This window comes from Carlito syrichta, unplaced genomic scaffold (genome assembly GCF_000164805.1).
Source record: "Carlito syrichta isolate Samal-C Ts95f unplaced genomic scaffold, Tarsius_syrichta-2.0.1 Scaffold309276, whole genome shotgun sequence".
In the NCBI taxonomy this organism is placed as follows: domain Eukaryota; kingdom Metazoa; phylum Chordata; class Mammalia; order Primates; family Tarsiidae; genus Carlito; species Carlito syrichta.
The window spans coordinates 2,999,234-3,006,775 of record NW_007253372.1 but is presented as its reverse complement, the minus strand read 5'-3'; the positions used below and the strand labels follow the sequence as shown (position 1 = coordinate 3,006,775).

The following is a 7,542-nucleotide window of genomic DNA, read 5'->3' as shown; positions in this document are numbered from 1 at the left end:
ATGCATGGCATTAGGGCAAGTCTAATTAAGAGGAAAAACTTAAATGCCTGGTAATTAATACTTTGGATAGATCCGATTCAAACATTCTTTTTTTTTTTTTTGAGCAGAAGTCTCCCTCTGTCGCCCAGGCAGGAGTGCAGTGGCATGCTCACAGCCACCGCAGCCTCCACCTGCTGAGCTCAGGCGATCCTTCCACCTCAGCCTTCCAAGTAGCTGGAGCCACAGGCACATGCCACCACGCCTGGCTAATTTTTTGATGTATTGTAGAGACAAGGTCTCACCAAGTTGCCCAGGCTGATCTCAAACCCCTGGGCTCAGGCAATCCCCTTGCTTCCATCTTCGAAAGTGCTGGGATTACAGGCGTGAGTCACCACGTCCAGCTTCAAACAGTTTTTTAGAGTAGTTTTATTAATTACTTATTTTCACAAACAGCAAGATAAAAATATGCACTTTTGGATGGATGAAAGGGTTCAGTACTCATACTGTCTTCTGTTAAATTCAGCTACTAATGCCTGCTGTGGTTCCAATAAAGTTGAAAATACGATCAAATGAGAAAATGGGTGTGAAAGTACATTGAAAACTAATGTTTTATTAATACTGTTACGTGATGCCAGGAAGAGAGGGATGCTGTGATCAAGTTCTAGAGAGGCAGTATATATATACTGTACATACATATATATGTACACATATATGTAATTTTATTTTTATTTATTTATTTATTTTTTTGAGTCAGAGTCTCACTCTGTCTCCCAGGCTGGAGTGCAGTAGCATGATCACAGTTCACTGCAGCATCGATTTCCTGGGCTCAGGTGATCCTTCCACCTCAGCCTCTCAAGTAGACGGGACTCCAGGGCGCGTACCACTATACCCAGTTAATTTTTAAAAATTTTTTATTTTGCAGAGACAAGGTCTCGCTATGTTGCCAGGCTGATCTCGAACTCTTGGGCTCAAACGATCGATCCTCCGGCCTCAGTCTCCCAGAGTTCTGGGATTCCAGGCATAAGCCACCTAGCCCGGCTCGTGTTTCAGTAATTTGGAAACTCTGTTTTTACAGAACTGTCACATTAACCTCCCAAAGCACCAATGACTACGCTTTAGCGCGAGACCCTCAGAAGATCGGAGAAGTTCTGAACTTGGAACGGTTCGGCCACCTCTCCGAGCGCCTATAAGGCTCAGACAGTCTACGCATGCTCAAGAGCGGCTCCGGCCTCCTAGCGGGGCGGGGCGGGGGTGGGGGGGGGGGCGGAGTCCGGGCCACGTGGTTCCGTGACGTCATCTCCGGGCGCCGAGGGTGACTGGACTTGTGAGCTTCCCCGGCTCCGCGGCGCCGCTGGTGGTGTTCCGAGGGATCCCGGAGGGCGGAAGTGCAGCGGGGTCCGGCTCGGACCTCGCACCGGTGCCTTCTGCGGCTGCGCGGGTGTTCGGGGTCCTGCTCCAGCGTCTCCGCAGGACGGCGGGTCGGACAGACAGCTCGCAATCGAGCGTTGCTACCGGTGCGGGGAGCCGGCGCTTCGGGTAGGGTATGTGTGTGTGTGTGTGTGTGTGTGTGTGTGATGTGTGTCCCCGAGTGGGGGACTGCCTGGAGGAGGAGGGTCGGGGAGGGGCGAGGGCTGGCTGGAGGGGCGCTGCCGGACGGTGATGGCGGGGGACGGTGGCTCCTCGGGGCAGAGGTGTGGTTGGCGAGACGCCGCCCCCGAGCCCTGAGCCGGCTGGAGGGCGTGGCCTGCGAGGTCCCTCTCGGGGAAGGTAGGAAACCCGGGGTCTCGTGGCAGGCTCCGGAGTTGGCTGCAGCCGCTACCTTCGTTGTGGAAACAGTTATTGAACCCTTGGTTCTTGCCCGGGGCAGTTCGATTGTCTCCCAACTCTTACACCGCATTCCTTACGTGTCAGTTTCATAATCAGATTTCGTGCCCACAAAGCCATTTTCTGTTGGCAAAACACTTTAATGCTCTCAAGTTATACTTTGGGTTATTTCCAAGCCATACCTGAACTTGAGGAACCGAAGCGGCTGTTGGTTCTAGATTGTTCCGAGGGGTGAGCAGGCACAGCATGTCGTGAGTAATCAGAACCCAGAGACTTAGCAAACAGCAGCTGAACTTCCAAGGCCTTCCAGAATTCGCTGGGTAAATCTCTGAGTCCTTGAGACGGGGGGTGCTTGGCTGTGAACTGGACTATTTGCAGTTTCCATAGAGGGAGTTGTTGGTTGAATTTTGGGAAGTATTAGAGAGGAATTTTACACTCGATTTAAACATGTGCTTTGATCTTCAAAGGTATGCTACTTAAAATTGGGGGAAAGGAGTAGGGTGGGATTGTATGATTTGGGGTTTTTAGGATAGTGCACACACTTCAAGTGTGGGGTCGTTTCATTAATTTCCAAAGTCCTGAATACCTGCTATGTGCCAGGCACTGGACTAAACTGTAAATTAAACAGTGAACAAAACTACAAAAATTCCTGCCATCATAAAGTTCACTTTGGGGGGGGGAGTAATCATTAATACAAAAATTAAAGTACAGTCATCCCTGACCCTCGGTATTCTTGGGGGATTGGTTCTAGGACCTCCCTCAGGCACCACAATTCTCAAATGCTCAAGTCCCCTGTGTAAACTGGTGTAGTGTTTGCATATAACCTATGTACATTCTTCCATATGCTTAACTCTAGATTACTTATAATACCTAATACAATGTAAGTGTTATGTAAACAGTTGTTATACTGTATTGTTTAGGGAACAGTAACAAGGAAAAAAGTCTGTACATGTTCAATACAAACACAGCTTTTTTTCCCTGGAATATTTTCCATCCATGACTGGTTGAATCCAAGGATGCCTAGCCCACGGATGTGGAGGGCCGACTGTATGTCAAGTGGTCAAAAGTGCTAGAGGGAAAAAATGCAGCAATGAAGGGGATCCAGAGAATGCTATGGGGGGTTGGGCAGGGGGGTTGGGCAGGGCGGATAGAGATGGCAGAGGTGGCCACCGAAAAGATATTTCAGTGGAGTCCTGAGAGTGAAAAAAGGGTGTCGTGTGGAAAGGGCGGCTACAAAGGCCCCGAGGTGGAAGCGTACCAGCTAGGTTGGCTGGGAAAGAAGTGGTAGATGCTCCGCTGGAGATGGGGCCAGGTCATGTAGGACCATGTCGGACTTTGTAAGAACCTTAGTTTTTACTTTGAATGACATGGGTTTTGAGTAAGGAGTAAGTTATCTAATTTGTGGTTTAAGAGTCTTTCTGATTGCCGTAAGCCACAGGTATAGAGATAATGAGAGCTGTCAGGAGGCCATTGCATTCATCCAGGTTAATGGTCAAGGTGACCTGAATCAGGGTGGTAATAGTGGAGGTGGTGCAAAATGAGCAAACTCTCGACTTATTTTTAAAATTTTTTATCTTTTGAGCTGTAGTCTCACTGTGTTGCACAGGCTGGAGTGCAGTGGCATGTTCACAGCCATCGCAGCCTTGAACTGCTAGACTCAGACTATCCTTCCACCTCAGCCTTCCAAGTAGCTGGAACTACAGGCGCACACCATCACACCTGGCTAATTTTTCTTGATTTTTGTAGAGATGAGGTCTCGCCAAGTTGCCCAGGTAGGTCTCAGAGTCGTGGGTTCAGGCCAATCCTCTCACCTCTCAAAGTGCTGGGGTTATAGGCGTGAACCACCATGCCCAGCTTCTTAATTTACTTTGAAGCTAGAGCAATCAGGTAGAAGGGTCAAGGATGACTCTGAAGGTCACGTTCTGAGCAACTAGAGGGTAAGACGGTACCACTCAGTGAAGTGGGAAAGGCCAGAGCAGTGTGAGAGAGGAGGAAGGAAGATCTGAAATCGTTTTTAGTTTTGCACATTACATTTCTAAATGAAAATGTCATATGCAATAATATATGTGAAATGAGTTCAGAAGAGAAGTCTGAACTGAAGCTATGGATGTGGGAGTTGTATAAATGGCATTTAAAGCCATGAGCCAAGGGAGTGGTTCAGGGACTGAGCCCTGGGTCATTTCAGCATTTAGAGGTCTGAGAGATTTACAACATTCTCTGCTCATCCTCCCCATCCCCACCCAAAGTGGGCTGTTCAGTAAAACTCTTGAGAATCACTGGTTCACAGTAACAGATTAGAAGGAAATACAAAGCAAGGCCATTCCCTGAGAGAGAGGATGAAGGAGGAAATGTGAAAATTGGAGGGAGGATAAGGTCTGCAGAGTGATGTGGGAACGTGGGAGCACTCGTGGACTACGAAGATACAGGAACACCAGGCAGTGCTAAGGCCCCAGACTTGAGGTAAGTGTTTATGAATTTAAAGGAAGACCAGATGACATAGACTTTTATTTTTTGAGTCAGAGTCTCACTCTGTTGCCCAGGCTGGAGAGCAGCGGCACACTCACGGCTACTGCAGTCTCTACCTGCTGGGCTCAGGCAATCCTTTCACCTCAGCCCTCCAAGTAGCTGGAACCATAGACGTGCGCTACCACTGCTGGCTTATTTTTTGATTTATTGTAGAGACAAGGTCTCACCAAGTTGCCCAGGCTGGTCTTGAACTCCTGAGCTCAGGCAATTCTCTCGTCTCGGCCTCCCAGAATACTGGGATTATAGGCTTGAGCAGATTATTATTTTTAGATGTTTACACACTTACTCTAGTATTTGACATTTCTAGGTAGTTGAGGATTTTGTCAACAAAAATACCTTCAGGGGGTAGGTTGGCCTTTCTTGGTGTGTTGTGTGGAAGAGACTATTAATTGTGCATTGTAGTTTTGCCATGTCATACCATTTGCTGAATGACTGACTGGTTAACAGATGTTGGGGGGGAGGCACCTACTCTGTCCCAGGTCCTAAACTAGACGCAGAAAATAGAGCAGTGAAGAGTAGCCCCTGCCCTCAGGAAGCTTACTTGTAGTTGATTGCTTGTGGGTGGGGACTTTTTTGTTTCCAAAACATTGCCTTCAAATTGAATTGCCTTCAAATTGAATTGGTGTTGATGTATTGTGTATAGCAGGGGAAAATCTAAAATACCAATGTTTGCTGAATTTAAAGCTTGACTGTACTGATATGGAAAGTTTAGGTGGAAAATGTCTTAAGTAACTAGATTTTTTTATTTATTTATTTTGAGTTGGAGTCTCACTCTGTCGCCCAGACTGGAGTGCAGTGGCCGCTCCCGGCCACCGCAGCCTCGACCTGCTGGGCTCCAGTGATCCTTCCGCCTCAGCCTTCCAAGTAGCCGGAATTACAGGCATGTGCTACCACGCCCGGCTGATTTTTTGCTTTATTGTAGAGATGAAGTCTTGCTGCCCAGGAGGGTCTTGAACCCATGGGCTCAGGCAATCTACTTACCTCAGCCTCCCAAAGGCGGGGGATTACAGGCTGAGCCACCGAGCCCGGCAGTAGCTAGATTTATATGTTTACATATTTTCCCCATTACTAAACAAAAGTTTCAAAGCAAGCTATGTGCTAATTATCTACTATTGGGTAGAAGAGAGTAAATAGCACTCCATTTCTGCTGTCAAGATCTCCTGGTTCCCTTCGGGTCCCCTCCCACTGTGGGAGTTTTTCTGTCCTCTTAATAAATCCTGCTTTAAAAAAAAAAAAAAGAACTCCCAATTCCATGTGGGGAGGGGCAGGAGACAGATAAGGTAAACTGGAAACTGTAAGACTTGGTAGTACATCCTGTTAAAGAAGTGATTATACAAGGAGGGAAAGGGTAGATCTTAAGCTGACTCTTAAAAGAGGATTAAAATTGACCAAAAGAGGAGAGCGTGTCCAAGCAGAGGGCTCATAAAAACATGAGAAAGCTGTGCATTTAAATATGGATACCATTTATTGAGTGGTTACCATGTGCTAAACACCTCATAGTCCTGTGAAAACTAGCATTATCTCCATTTTACAAATAGGTTCAAAGAGAATGGGTTTGTTGTCCAAGAACACACAACTTATAAGTGGAAGGCGGGCTTTAAACTCATGTCAGTACTGTTTCAAAGCCCCTTAACTACCTTACTGTATTGGCCTGCTGTCAGCATGTAAATCTCCCCTGTCCCTGTCTTTATCCCTTAGTCATTTTCATCTTCTATTCATTCTTTCTTGAAAGAGTCATATCTGTTTCTCCTCAATCCCTACTGCCTTTCCAGATCAGGCTCTCATTACTCGATGCCTTAGCTGTCTTAGAGGTTCTCAGTCTCCAGGCTCTGCTTTTGTGCACTGCTACCAGACAGTTGTTTTCATTTCACTGTTATAAAACCTTATAGGCTTTCTAGGCCTGGGGGATGAAATGGAGACCCCTACAGTCTTTTGGCATGCGTCATGATCTGGTCTCATTTTACATGTACAGATTTGACATTAAAGGAGTAGTAATTGCTTGCATTTTTTAGCCCCCCCATGTGTCTGTTACCATATCAAACACTTTCTACATTTATTTTTTCAGAACTGCCTTGTGATTTGGGTATTATTAATTCCATTTCACAGGTAAGGAAATTGAGGCTTAGTGAAGTAAAGTGACTTGCCTAGGGTCACATGTGATATGAAAACATGTTATGGTGTCAGCTGTCTAGTTACTGTTCCTCCCACCCCAACATTTTTGAAAAAGTTGGCACTGTTGCTCCTGCCCACCTCATGCCATTCTTCAAGTTCTGCATCTTTGAAGCTACTTCTTTGAACATACAGGATATATTGACATTTAACTACCCTCACCCCATGAAAACTGTCACAAAGTAACATTAGTTGTACCGTGGACATACAGATGTTTGGGAGTTAAAAGTGATGTTGGATATCAGTATAGAAGGATGGAAAGACTGAGATAGGAAATCTGGGTAAGGGTGTGGCTTCTAGAAGTTTTGACTCTGCCATTTTTTAGCCACAAGATTTTAGAAAAACCATCTAACATTGTCATGCCAAATTCATCATTTTAAGATGGTAATAATAGGCTTGTGTGTTTCAAGTGTGAGGCAATGTAAAATGTATAGTGTTTCTGGAGTTACATGATGTTTATAGCAGTATATGATCCACTGTTATCTAATTTAAAAAATCTAATCTGACCTGCTCACCTCATTCCTCCAGACTCTGTTTGGTTCTGTAATTTTGTATTCATACTCTGTCGTTCCTACAAATTCAAATTCAGTGAACATTTTTTGAGCACCTATTTATATTCCCGACACTGTTCCAAGTATTAGAGATGAAGAGATGACTGAGATATGATCCTTCATCCCCAGGGACTGCATTACAGTCTACTGGAGGAGATGTACAAATAAATGTCATGGATATGAACTTAGGAGTGCTGTGGTAGAGGAACAGTCAAGGTTCCATCAGAAAGCAAGGAGGATTCTGCCAAGTCACGCATAGAAGAAAAGTGAGTTGGGTCCTGAAGATGTCCAAGTTGGAAGACAAGGGGGAAGGCTGCTTTAGGGTAAGGAAACCAAGGACCGGAAAGTGCGTTATATGTTTAATAGATTTGGAGATAATAATGCCCTCTGGGCAATGACTGAGTTTTTAATTTTTTTTTTTTGAGCTGGAGTCTCACTCTGTCGCCCAGACTGGAGTGCAGTGGCCGCTCCCGGCCACCGCAGCCTTGACCTG

General features: G+C 45.9%; 1 protein-coding gene across 1 annotated transcript in view; it reads left to right on the top strand.

Annotated features, from left to right (window-relative positions):
• The first annotated feature begins 1,297 nt into the window (after positions 1 to 1,297).
• Positions 1,298 to 7,542, top strand: part of ATG5 (autophagy related 5) — a 138,026-nt gene continuing 131,781 nt past the window's right edge. The window contains exon 1 of the mRNA XM_008067062.2: positions 1,298 to 1,515. The gene's annotated coding sequence lies outside the window, so the exon portion shown is untranslated. The remainder of the gene's footprint in view (positions 1,516 to 7,542) is intronic.